This window comes from Zalophus californianus, chromosome 1 (assembly GCF_009762305.2).
Source record: "Zalophus californianus isolate mZalCal1 chromosome 1, mZalCal1.pri.v2, whole genome shotgun sequence".
NCBI lineage: Eukaryota > Metazoa > Chordata > Mammalia > Carnivora > Otariidae > Zalophus > Zalophus californianus.
Window position 1 is genome coordinate 73,148,846 of NC_045595.1, and position 13,097 is coordinate 73,161,942.

Sequence of the window (13,097 nt, forward strand, 5' to 3'; positions counted from 1 at the left end):
AAAAAAACAAAAAACACCTGGGTCTAATGACCTCCATTGCACCTGCTAGGCTGTGACATTGGGCAAAGTATGCAGCCTCTCTGGCATCAGTTTCGTCACCGATAAAATGGGAATAATGGTAAATCCAACGTCATGAAGTTGTTGAGAGAATTCAATAATTCGAATTACATATGGCAATTAGCTAGTGTGGTGCCTGTCCCATTAGAACCACTTACTAAGGGACAAGAATTCTTTTTTTTTTTTTAACAAGTTTATTTATCTGACAGAGAGAGACACAGCGAGAGAGGGAACACAAGCAGAGGGGGTGGGAGAGGGAGAAGCAGGCTTCCCGCTGGGTAAGGAGCCCAATGTGGGGCTCGATCCCAGGACCCTGGGACCATGACCTGAGCCGAAGTCAGATGCATAACGACTGAACCACCCTGGCGCCCCCAAGAATTCTTGTTATTACTTTCAAGAGACCAAATGAATAGTTTCTTCCTCAGTAAAATTGTAACCTCTGAGCTATCCAGAGGTTTTACTAAGGGAATAGATATATGTTACGTTGTTTGTAATTTTTTTATCAAGATATAATTACCTACAGTTAAATACAGTTAAGTGTTCAGCATATAATATGTAAATGTATACATGTGTGTGCCTGTGGGCGTGTGTGTGTGTACTGTTATGGTCAGAATGCTTGTACTCCATGCCCCCAAATTCATATGGTGAAATCCTAACCTCAAAGATGATGGTATTTGTAGGCAAGGCCTGTAGGGGTGATGAGGTCATGAGGGTGGAGCCATCATGAATGGAATTAGTGCTAAAGAGTCCCCCACAGAGCTCCTTAGCCTCTTGAATCTTCCAGGATACAACAGGAAGCCTACAACTCAGAAGCTGGCTTTCTGACCTCAGCCTTCCAGCCTCCAAAACTGTGAGCAATACATTGCTGTTTATAAGATACCCAGTCTGTGGTATTTTGTTATAGCAGCCTGAATGGACTGAGACATATATGCATATTTAGATAGGTACCTAGGTAGATAATAGATGAATAGATAAGACAGAGATAGATTTCCATGTAACTAACACTCCAATCAATATGTAGAGTATTGTCATCACCCCCCAAAATCCCCTTTTATTTCTTTCCCATCTGTGGTCGTCTCCTCTGGAGTCAAACACTATTCTGATTTTTATCACTGTGAACTAGTTTGGTTGTTTGTGAACTTCCATATAAATGCAATGACATAGTAAGCACTTTTTCTTTTTTGGGCTTTTGTAGTTCTCTGTGGTGTTTTTGAGATTCATCCATGTTGTTGCAGGTATTGATCATCCTTTGTTTTCATTTCTGGAGTATTCCATTACGTGACTATAGCACATTTTATCTGTTCTCTTGTGGATGGACATTTGAGTTATGCCCAGTGTGGTTTGTAATTTACTTTAAAGCACTTCAGTTGAGAGAGTATGGTCTATATACTTTTGCATTGGATGCCTTTATTCTACATCTTAGCATATGGCACATTTTACGGGCATTCCCAAGCTTATACGCATAGGGTTCAAGAATCTAATAAACCTAGATTGTATGCTTGAGAATGGAATTTTAGATTCTAAAAGATAGGGGCACGCCTGGGTGGCTCAGTCGGTTAAGCGTCTGCCTTTGGTTCAGGTCATGATTCCAGAGTCCTGGGATCAAGTTCCGCATCGGGCTCCCTGCTCAGCAGGGAGTCTGCTTCTTCCTCTCCCCCTCCCCCCTGCTCATGATCTCTCTCTCTCTCACACACTCTCTCTCAAATAAATAAATAAATAAACAAACAAATCTTGGATTCTAAAAGATAGATGATAAGATAGATAGATAGATAGATAGATAGATAGAGGTGACAGATAGTTCCAAAGTGGCCCAAGTACAGAGTAGATGCCTAGGTTTCTTTGTTGCCTGACTCCTGCTAGTGAAACATTGGTGCATTTGTCCTGAAGGGACCTTTCCTGTATGTGCTGTCAGAGCACTTGGAAAGACAGAGGGTTGGCACTTCTTGAGTTTGCTCACTAGTTTATAAACTGTTATAACTTTGATAATAAATGTTTCTATGTGTGAAAGAATTTGTTCCTAGATTTGTTTTCATTGCAATGTGGTCATGATAGTTGGGAAAGGGTACCACCAACAATTGGAAGTTACTAATATTGACCAAAAAAAGCATGATGGTTTTGAATGACACAGCTGGCTTAATAGAAAACAATATATTTTAGGAAATATAATTGTAATACAGAATCGTTATAAAGCAAAGGCTGGTTTTGCTTTTTTTTTTTTCCTCCCATTGACCTAACCATCTTCCAATGGCCCCAGGCGAGAGGTTTTCTTTAGCAAGGGTTTATAATTTATACAAACAGATACACCTTACACGTTAACTTCCCATTTCCAGGTCAAAAGAATCCAGCTGAGTCATAGTCAATATGTACCCAGGGAAACTCACATTTGCCTGGCGCTCTTGTAGATATGATCTTGTAGGTCTCGGGCTTCTCACCTACTACCTTGTTCTTTCTTCATTGCCTGCCAAGGAATATCTTGAGGGTTATTTTGATCCTACTCTATGTTTAGAACCATGTCTTTGCATGGTTTTCAGTTTTTTGTCTGTTTGTTGGATATTTTGCTTGTGTTTTTTTTTTTAAAGATTTATTTATTTATTTTGAGAGAGTGAGAAAGAGAGAGAGAGAGTACATGAGAGTGGGGAGGGTTAGAGGGAGAAGCAGGCCCCTCGCCGAGCAGGGAGCCCGATGCGGGACTCGATCCCGGGACTCCAGGATCATGACCTGAGCCGAAGGCAGTCGCTTAACCAACTGAGCCACCCAGGCGCCCTTGTGTTTTTTTTTTTCTTTTAAGTTTTCTTTCTTTCTTTCTCTTTCTCTTTCTCTTTCTTTCTTTTTCTTTCTTTCTTTCTTTTTCTTTCTTTCTTTCTTTCTTTCTTTCTTTCTTTCTTTCTTTCTTTCTTTCTTTCTTTCTCTCTCTCTCTCTCTCTCTCTCTTTCTTTCTTTCTCTCTCTCTCTCTCTTTCTTTCTTTCTTTCTTTCTTTCTTTCTTTCTTTCTTTCTTTCTTTCTTTCTTTCTTTCTCTCTATCTCTCCTTCCCTTCCTTCCCCTCCCTTACCCTCCCCTCTCCTCTCCTCTCCTCTCCTTTCCTTTCCTTTCCTTTTTTTGAGACTTCAATAACAAGTGGGATTGTTGGTTGAATTATACGGGCTGCATTTACACATCTTATCACTACCTTTCCCTCAAATGAAAGTTTGCCATTCACATGCCCTTATTTCCTAATGACCTCATTCATGCCAAAATTGGAACTTGAAATCTGAGGTCCAGATTTTTCTCTGACTCAGTTTCCTGTGTTCTGAAAGAAACTCCTTTTTCCTATGTTAGTTGTCATTCTTCCTTTGTTAAGGCTTAAGTGGTGTTAAGGTAAATTCTCATGTTATCCTCTAATGCCAATTTGAGCCTTTTAAAATATTGGAAGCCCTCCCACCAATCAATTGTGTTCCCACAATTTCCTAGCATCATTCATTGCTCTCATTTCACAGATGCTAATACAAAAACACATCCTTTTGTACATAGCAATCATAAATATTTTCCCAAGGTCAGGAATAGTTGTGTCAGGAAAGCCTTATTTTACCAAAGAACAGGATGTCCTGATAAACTTAATATTCTGAGAATTATCATATGTACCTATCAAGGTTCCCATTGTGAAGCCTTTTACTCCCTCCACTGGGAAAGGGGTAAATCCTTGGTCCATCTTCACTGCCTTCTAAGGGATCCAAGTATTAACTCAAGGATTCACAAATTGTGAAAAACAAATATTTATATCACAAGGGAAAAGAAGGAAACTTTAATAATTGAGCATTTTGAAGGTTATTCTGATGTGTTAATCCTACAGCTATATCTGCTTTTTTTTTTTAAAGATTTTATTTATTTATTTTGATAGAGAGAAAGACAGCAAGAGAGGGAGCACAAGCAGGGGGAGTGGGAGGGGGATAAGCAGGCTTCTCGCAGAGCAGGGAGCCCGATGCGGGGCTCCATCCCAGGACCCCGGGACCATGACCTGAGTCGAAGGCAGCCGCTTAACGACTGAGCCACCCAGGCACCCTGAGCTTTTTCTGCTTTGACCATAATTTTTTTTGTTTTGGTTTAGTTTTTTTTGTTTTGTTTTGTTTTGTTTTTGACTTTCATCTTAATGTTTGCTTTTGTCAGCTCTAGAATTTCTGGTTTTCACTATTGGCTGGACTCCTGTGCTAGTCAGTTTTTGGTTGGCTTTATTTTTATTCCTTTTTTTGGTGGTGGGGAAGACATAACTCCTTACCTCAGCCCAAAGCTGATTCTGACCCAAAGGATTTATTTCTAGAGTCTTGTCACTTTATCAGTATATCTCATGTGTTTACCTGAGAGTGCTCTTACTCTGTGAGAAGTTAGTGGGTGTTTTGTAGACAAACAAACAGACAAAAAACCAGTACCAGTTGTTTTCTACTTCAGTAATCGAAACATAAATTAAATATAAGAAAAGCAGAAAGGGGCGCCTGAGTGGCTCGGTCGGTTAAGCGTCTGCCTTCAGCTCAGGTCATGATCCCAGGGTCCTGGGATCAAGCCCCACGTCGGGCTCCCTGCTCTGCAGGAAGCCTGCTTCTCCCTCTCCCACTCCCCCTGCTTGTGTTCTTGCTTTCGCTGTGTGTGTGTGTGTCTCTCTCTGTCAATTAGATAAATAAATAAAATCTAAAAAAAAATCTAAAAAAAATAAGAAAGGCAGAAAGCCTATCTCTATAGCTCTTACTATTCACAATAATTTACCTTTCAAAATGAGAAAACCAGGAACTTGCAAGTAGTTGATGTGATTATGACATTCTGTTCCAGAAAAGACTGCCTGACAAAGTGTGGATTTTCCATAATTCAGAATCAGGCTCAGATCACAGAACTGTCACCTCCCAAGAGTGACTTGTCAGTGACTCTTCGAAGACTGTAGCCTGCAAAGGTTGGGTCCCAGGGACTTTGGAGTCAAATATATTAGTTCAAATTTTTTGAACAGCTGTGATATCCTGAGTATATTCCTTACATGATTGAGATTTGGTTATTTGCTTTATAAACGAGGATCCAAATATCTATCTCAGAACATAGTTGTAAAGTGCTGGGCACTAATAGCCTAATATATACACGAACATGTATAGCAGATAAGATGGAGTAAAAATGGCTGCTTTGATTATCCTGGAAATGATTATAAAGCAGAATTTATAGAAAAACAATATCTGATAAGAGACTCAGAAACTTATAACTTGTAACTCACATGAACCAAATTATATTTAGGAACTTTGTTGTGCAAACATAGAAGAGTAGAGGCAATCAAATCTAGTATGCAACTTTTACATGAGGCAGGTTTGATGACCTAAGGTTCCCATCTCATGAGATGGATATATCTCTATCTAGGACCACACAGGTGGAGACAGACAGAAGGGGCATTCTTTCTTTCTTTTCTTTTTTTTTTCTTTAAATATTTTATTTATTTACTTGAGAGAAAGAGCATGAGCAGGGGTGTGGGGCCGAGGAGAGGGAGAAGCAGGCTCCCAGGGAGCCCGACCCTGGGGCTCGATCCTGGGACCCTGGGATCATGACCTGAGCCGAAGGCAGACACTTAACTGACTGAGCCACCCAGGCGCTCCAAGAAGGGCATTCTTGATCTGAGGTGATCACTGACTGTGACCTTTCAGATCTCTCTGCACCCCTGCTCCCTGACACGTTCTTGTGTTATACTAAGACCTTCAGTGTGGGTCTAAGCATGTTTTGCTGGTCTTTGAATTATGCTCTCATTAAGAGAATGGTATATTTCTTTTTTAATCTATTTTTCAGAAAGCACACTTCTGTTCACACTTATGTGCTAATATAGTTGGGAGACTCAAGATGGCAATTCGATTTCTGATTATTCACATATCCAAAGTGTAATGACTAAGGAGTATGTCAGAAGGTTTTCAAATCACATCCACTTAAGCACGAAGGAGTAGCATGGTTGTTAAGTGATGGGTGGGTGAAGAGCTGGGCAGGGCTCAGGGTGGTGGCTGAGGGCCAAACATTTGTTGAAACTGCTTTATGTCACTACAGCCTGGGCACTTAAAGTAAAAAAAAAAAAAAAAAAGGTACATTTCTGATCATTGTTTGCCTAAACCTCTTTCTTACGAAAGTAGACCAACATCTTTAGTTTTTTGGCTTCCCTCTTCCCCCTTAACTCACCCATTGTCAACTTTCCTGGTATATCCAGAATCAAGCCAACTTCCAAAGCTGATTCCCTGAATGCCCAATGCAAATGTGTTCAGGGTGACTGATCCACCCAGCTTCCATTTTCAAAAGCTATTTCTGACAGACTACTTTTCATTTTTGCCCCTGCTTCCTGTTGCTACCAGCTGGAGAATGAGAGAAATATAGAGACACGGAGACTGGGGCATAAAGAAGATATTTCACAGGGGTAATAATTGAATATGAAAATGGCTTTGCCTAAAGAGATTATATTGTTAAGGATTTTCCACATACTCAAAAAATATACATTCTGGAATATTTTCTTGCATATCAGAAACCATTACCATTGTCTGCTTGCATGATTAATGATATATTCTTAAAAAATGTATTCATAAGAATACCCCCTATTTAAGAATATCATCTTATAATTATGTGCCTCTTACCTCTGAAGTGTTTCTCTTCTGCCCCATGGCTTCCCTTCTTCGGTTCTCATTCCTCTGCCATTTCTTTGGCCCCTTCCTCTCTTTGCCCTTTGGCTCCAGCAAGAGCAGTGGGGACTGTGACAAAAACAAATTAATCATGCCTTGAAATGCTGCAACGAGGACAAAGTCAAAACACATGAACCATAGCTAAATAGTTGAAAGGTATAAGTAAATTTGATGTATCAGGCATTTGGCGAATTGGCTTTTCCACGAATTGGCTTTAGGCAAACTGTCCACTCAGCAAATTGACTTCTAGTGAATTCATCTAGACTCTGGGTGTTCTGAAAAGAGACTGGTGAAGACGTGGAACTTGGAAGAGATTCATTTTTTGCATGTAAATTGCTCTGGGGACCAACAGTAAAAGGTAGTTCTGTGCAAGCAATTAGTGGCATGACTCAGGTAATCCCCAGCCTGGAAAGGTAGGTGCTCTAGTTATGTCCGATGCTGATTATCGACCATGACTGAATAGCTCTGTGTTCATTGGGAACCTCACCAATTTTACTGCAGTTAGGAAATAAGGAGAATGAGCCTGGCAAAATTTCTGTGATGTGTTTGACCCAAATCGCTTTTCAAATAATTGGCCACAAAGATTATTAATGTGCTTATTTAATATGCTTGGCATATTTAAAAAATATGAAACATCAGGGGGCGCCTGGGTGTCTCAGTCGGTTGAGCATCCGACTCATGATCTCAGGGTTGTGAGGTCAAGTCCCACATCCAGCTCTGCACTGGGTGTGGAGCTTGCTTAGGATTCTCTCTTTCCCTCTGTCCCTCCCCCCACACACCCGCTCACTCTCTCTCACTCTCTCTCTTTCTCTAAAAAAAAAAAAATTAAAATTAAAAAAATTAAAAAAATATGAAGCATTATATGATTCTTGTTTGTTTGGTGGTCCTGGCTGAAATCCCAGTGCTATAGCTCAACTTCAAAGAGTTACCAGGTGTTAAGCATTTTATTTGGTTCTCTTATTCAATCATCACAAGTCTAGAAGGAAAACACTTTTATTACCCCCAGTTTACGAGGGGAAACTGAATTTAGTGAAGTTAATCTGATCATAATCTTTCCGCTAGTATGTAGGGATTCAAAATTGGAACAAAATAGCATGGCTCAGTCTAGACCAGCATTGTCCAGTAAAAATAGAATGGGAACCACACATGTGATTTTATGTCTTCTAGGAGCCACATTTAAAAAGTAAAAAGAAATAAGTGAAATTAATTTAATTTTAATAGTATATCTTATTTAATCCAGTATGACCAAAATGCTATAATTTTAATATGAAACCTTTATAAAATGTTAATGAGATATTTTGTATTCATTTTTTTGTATTAAATCCTTGAAATCCACTGTGTATTTTACATTTACTATACAGTACATCTCAATTCAGAGTAGCCATATTTCAAGGATTTTGGAGAATGTTAGTCCTGCTTCTCAAAGAGTGTTCCATGGACCCACAGCATAGCTATTACTCACAAGCTTGTTAGAAATGCAGGCTTTCAGACTTACCCCATTTCTACCAAATCATAATTTTCCTTCTAATGAGATGTGCAGGAAAATCATGTGCATGTGAAAATTTGACAAGAACAACTCAAGAGCCCGTGCTTTTCACCATTTTACTGCTGCCGGTCCACAAGGCTCATTTGCTGCCTCACTGCACAAATGGGTATTGAATATCTCCGACATGGCTACTCTGCAAGGTAACATGGATGGTGGTGTTACATTGTGAAAAGTGCATTGGCTTAGGGATAAGGTAGATCACTAGTTGTAATATCTTATGATTGTGCACAACTTTTTAACCACAATAAGCCTTAATGTCTGCATCTGTAACATGGAGATGACATTGACATTGGTTGCCTATTAAGAATCACTCTTCTCTTCTTTGGCTACAGGCCAGGACATTGTCTCCAGGAATAAATGTGTTCCTCAGTCTCCTTGTAACTAAGTTCTCACCAATAAGATTTTAGCCTAAGTGTTCCTTCTAACTTCTGAAAAGATTCTTTAAAGTTTCTGACACAATTGAGAGTTAGATCCCCTTTCCCTTCTTTTCTCTTCCTTCTGGAAAATGAACATAATAGCTGGAACTCTAGCAGCCATACTGAACCATGGGCTGATCTTGAGAATGGAAGGCACACACAAGGATGGTAAAGCAGAAAGATAAAATGCTCCCAGATTCCTGGCATCCATGCAGTAGAGCATGCATACATACCTAATCGCCTTCTTTGTATTTTTTTTCTGTGTTGACAGGTAAAATACGTTAATATATGTATACCGTCCTAATAGGCAGTAAACATTTTCTTATAGATGTGAGAGACATGGTACTGGTCCTCAAGGAGCTCAAAATAGAGAGCGGACAATAAAGTAAATAAAAATTAACAATAAACATTTATTTGGCATGCCATGAACTATTTCTTGCCTTGGGCATGCACACATAAGTACCTATCTAGTGGCCTACTAAAATCTGTAATAGTATAATATTATCACTAATGCTAAATATGTCTATGTCTAGGTAAGACTCCTTCCTCGAATTAGAGATGAGATGTTGCCAGTAGCAGTGATGCTTCTTAGTTAAATCTGTCTCTATTAAATTGCTTTAATGTTCTTATGTGGTGTCCGCTACCTTAACAACATTGCCAAGATAGTAAGATTTTGGAATCCCGTACTCTGGATTGCTTCTGGTCATTTAGGAGGAACTATATCTATTTTTTATGATCACTGGCCATAGAAGAAGGAAGCAGAGATTTTATTTAGGTACACTTATCATCCAGTTGTTCATTTTGAGGTGAAGGATATCGTGGGCGTGAACTCTTAGAGTACGTGCTGGGAAATGACATAGAAAACAGGATCTGTCTACTTCATAAAGTCTCAGAAGTATTAGGAGAGGAGACATATAAGTATTTCAGGGGTAAAAAAATGTGTGTGTGCAGTTTTAGACTATATATTCAAAATATGTGAAAGAAGATGCTGTGCCCCCCAAACGCTTTCCTAATATAAAATACAAAATATCTTCTTGATGGAGAGTCAGAAAAGACACAATGATTTCAAAACGAGAATATAGTCCCTTTAGGAGGCCATACCATAAAATTTGAAGGGGGAGGTCTAAGGTTTTTTAATTGAGGAAATAGGTTAAAACAGTTGAGGTATTGATCAAGATGTTTTGTAGCTTCAAAAATGACAAAAATAAGTAGCGCCAAAGAATCAACCCTGTATTGATGCTGGCAGTTTGGGAGGATAAACATGTGGAGTTACACACCTTCGGGGGGCGCCATGCACAGCATTGTCTGGAGGGAATGGTGCCTCCAGGAATGATACAGTATCAGTCAGCACCATGCAGGTGCCCAGGGACCTTAGATGTCTCTCTTCAATACGCAGACTGAGAATACAAGGAGGGAACAGTTTTCATATGTGAGACTGAGTTTCTTTCAGCTATAAAATGAGAATAAGAAAACTTACCTCTCAAGCCTCCTCCAGGTTGTTCTATAGAGATGAAGGCTTTTAAGAACAGCAGTGTGCCCTCAACCTGGAGGTAACATCATTCATAGAAATGATGATGTGACTTGGTCATTGAAAAGGAGAACACGAAAGAGACACTGGGGTTACTGAAGGGAGGGCAGGTCCCATGTCCTGTGGGGTAAGTTGTGACCCAGAGTTAAGACAGGGAAGTGTCATAGTCACTGCGGCAGACACCCCACACTCCACCCACATCCCAAGATCCCTTTTACTCAGCAACCTTGCTCCGGCTTCTGTGTGCCCTTGCTCCCAATGGGGGGCTCCTACAGCTCCCTTCTGAGGATGCCCCTTAGGCTAATGGTGTCATCTTTTCACTTTGCATGGAAATTTGGGGGTGCTTAGGAGAGGATAATCTCTAGGGAAGGCCCCCACCCTAGGACTGACTCTTGCAGTTATATGAAAGCCTACCTCTCCTGCCTTGAGGCCAGCCAATGGTGTTCTATAACTTGGTCTCCAGAGTTCTTGCAGGCTTAGGTTGAGGCTGAGGCTTTGCCTGAAGTCACATGCTCACTTGGACTCTTCTTTTCCCTGTCCTGCTTCCTCCTGACCTTACTAGTTTCTCCTAGAAGCTTCCTTAATAAGCCACTAGCACATGAGTGCATGTCTCAGAGGCTGCATCTAGAGAACTGGATCGGACACAAACATCCACCAAGGAGAGGCATGTTTAGAATGGGCCCCGGGGGTGATGTGATGATGACGGAATGTTCCCACTCGCTAAGAATCCAGTGTTGGAGATCTCTGGATAAGTGAATGTCAATTTCAAAAGCAAGCCCATTCTGCCACAAAATCAGGATGCTCCCATAAAATTTGATTCATTTTTAGGTTACTGATTTAGGGATCTCTATATAAAGTTACAGGCTAGAAAGAAAATCTAATTGCTTACACAATCCAGATGTCACCTGGAGCCTGCTGCACAGGACAATTAGGTTAAACTTGGTTTGAACCCCAAGTCCAAGGCCTGAGAAAGTGAAGCCTGGCCAGCTGTCTCTGCATGAGTCAGGCCCCACTTCCATGTGCTTCTCGTCTTTTCCTTTCACTCACATCATTCCCCTCTGATAATTTCAGCAGTCTCAGTGGCTTTTGAATTATTGGAGAAAATGGAGTCACAGACTTTGTGGAATACCTCAGAAATAAACACAACCATAGCAGAGATCTTGCAGACTAAAAAAAAGGAAAGAAAAAGAAAAAAGGGAAGAAAAAGACTGCCTAGAATAGAATATGGAGTGGAGAGCTAATAGCACCTCTTGGTGAGAGCAGAGGTGGTATCCATTTGTTCCGCACATAGCTTTGTTTTATCTCTGAATATTTGCAAAGTTACTAAGTAGAGGGACATATTTTAGGTAAAAATGAAGAATTCCAGACCAAGAGCATAAGTGCATGCTATATATCATATATATGTATATAGATACAGACAGATATGAAGGAAATATTCCAAAATGTAAAGATGGCTCTAACTTTTGAGGTGATGAATGATTTCAAATGCTTTCCTTTTTATCGAGGTAGAGCATAGAGTAAACTGTGTCACTTAATTCATATTTTAAGCATGTATTCCCCATGTCACCATTACCCAGATCAAGATATAAAACATGTTGAGCAACCCAGAAGTTCCCATTGTGTCTCTTTTGGTCAATACCACCCCCCTACATTCCTCTACACCCCCCGAGAGGGCTAGTCTCTGATTTTTATCATCTTAGGCAATGTTTCACCTCAATATACTTGTGTTCATATTTTGAGGATTTTCCATTGTGAACATGGATTGTTTTAATAATTACTGCTTAAAGAAAAGTCAACAAAAGGGTAGTTTATCTAACAGCCTAGGTGTCTCATATTAATGAAGAAGGTGATTTCTAGAAATTCCAAAGTACAGGTCACTAGCAAGGAGAAGCCTACGACAGTAGGATATATTTGCCAGTGGGGTAAAGGGAGCAGAAGGGGGTTCATAGCAAAAGGGGTCTCGTTGTCGAACAAGGCCTGAATTTAGCTCCTGCGCTTTTGCTGTGAGGAGGGGGTATCAGGGCTGTGATCCATGGTCTCATCACTCATCACTCTTACAGAACTTTCGCTTTCTAAGCAGTAAAATGGGATTACAGGTTTTAAGAATCTGACTCTCACCGATGCAGTTCAGACCCATATATTTCCAGACCACCGTTATTCAATTCAAGAATTTGATGTTCCTGAGGAGAGGCAAATTATTGCCTCTGAAGAGCTTCACTGGCAAAAAGGAGCACCTCACTGCTAGGGTGGTTCACTAACTATTTTCAAGTCTGTGCTAGAGTCTAAAGCAGCCAGACTGAGAGAATCTTCATTACATCTGTAAAGCCCTTCAATTTGGAAGGGGATCTGGTGATGAGGAAGTAACTATCTTGCCACAATTGAAAATATTCTTCAAAGCACCTTCTCTTGAAGGTTTCAAAGTTGTGAAGAATTTCTTAGACTCTGAGGTAAGATTTTTAAAAAATGGCCTTTTGCTGTCCTGCCACCATTTTCGAACTTGTGATAGTTCTTTTTTTTTAATAATTTTTATTGTTATGTTAATCACCATACATTACATCATTAGTTTTTGATGTAGTGTTCCATGATTCATTGTTTGTGCATAACACCCAGTGCTCTACGCAGAATGTGCCCTCTTGAATACCCATCACCGGGCTAACCCATCCCCCCACCCCCATCCCCCCAGAACCCTCAGTTTGTTTTTCAGAGTCCATCGACTCTAATGGTTCATCTCACCCTCTGACTTACTCCCCTTCATTCTTCCCCTCCTGCTATCTTCTGCTTTTTTTTTTCTTAACATATATCGCATTGTTTCAGAAGTACAGATCTGTGATTCAACAGTCTTGCACAATTCAGAGCGCTCACCATAGCACATACCCTCCCCAGTGTCTATCACCCAGC

General features: G+C 40.2%; 1 long non-coding RNA gene across 1 annotated transcript in view; it reads right to left on the reverse strand.

Annotated features, from left to right (window-relative positions):
- LOC113918486 overlaps positions 1 to 6,782 on the reverse strand; it is a 64,327-nt gene extending 57,545 nt beyond the window's left edge. The window contains exon 1 of the long non-coding RNA XR_003518579.2: positions 6,665 to 6,782. This is a non-coding gene — a long non-coding RNA (uncharacterized LOC113918486). The remainder of the gene's footprint in view (positions 1 to 6,664) is intronic.
- Positions 6,783 to 13,097: the final 6,315 nt, after the last annotated feature.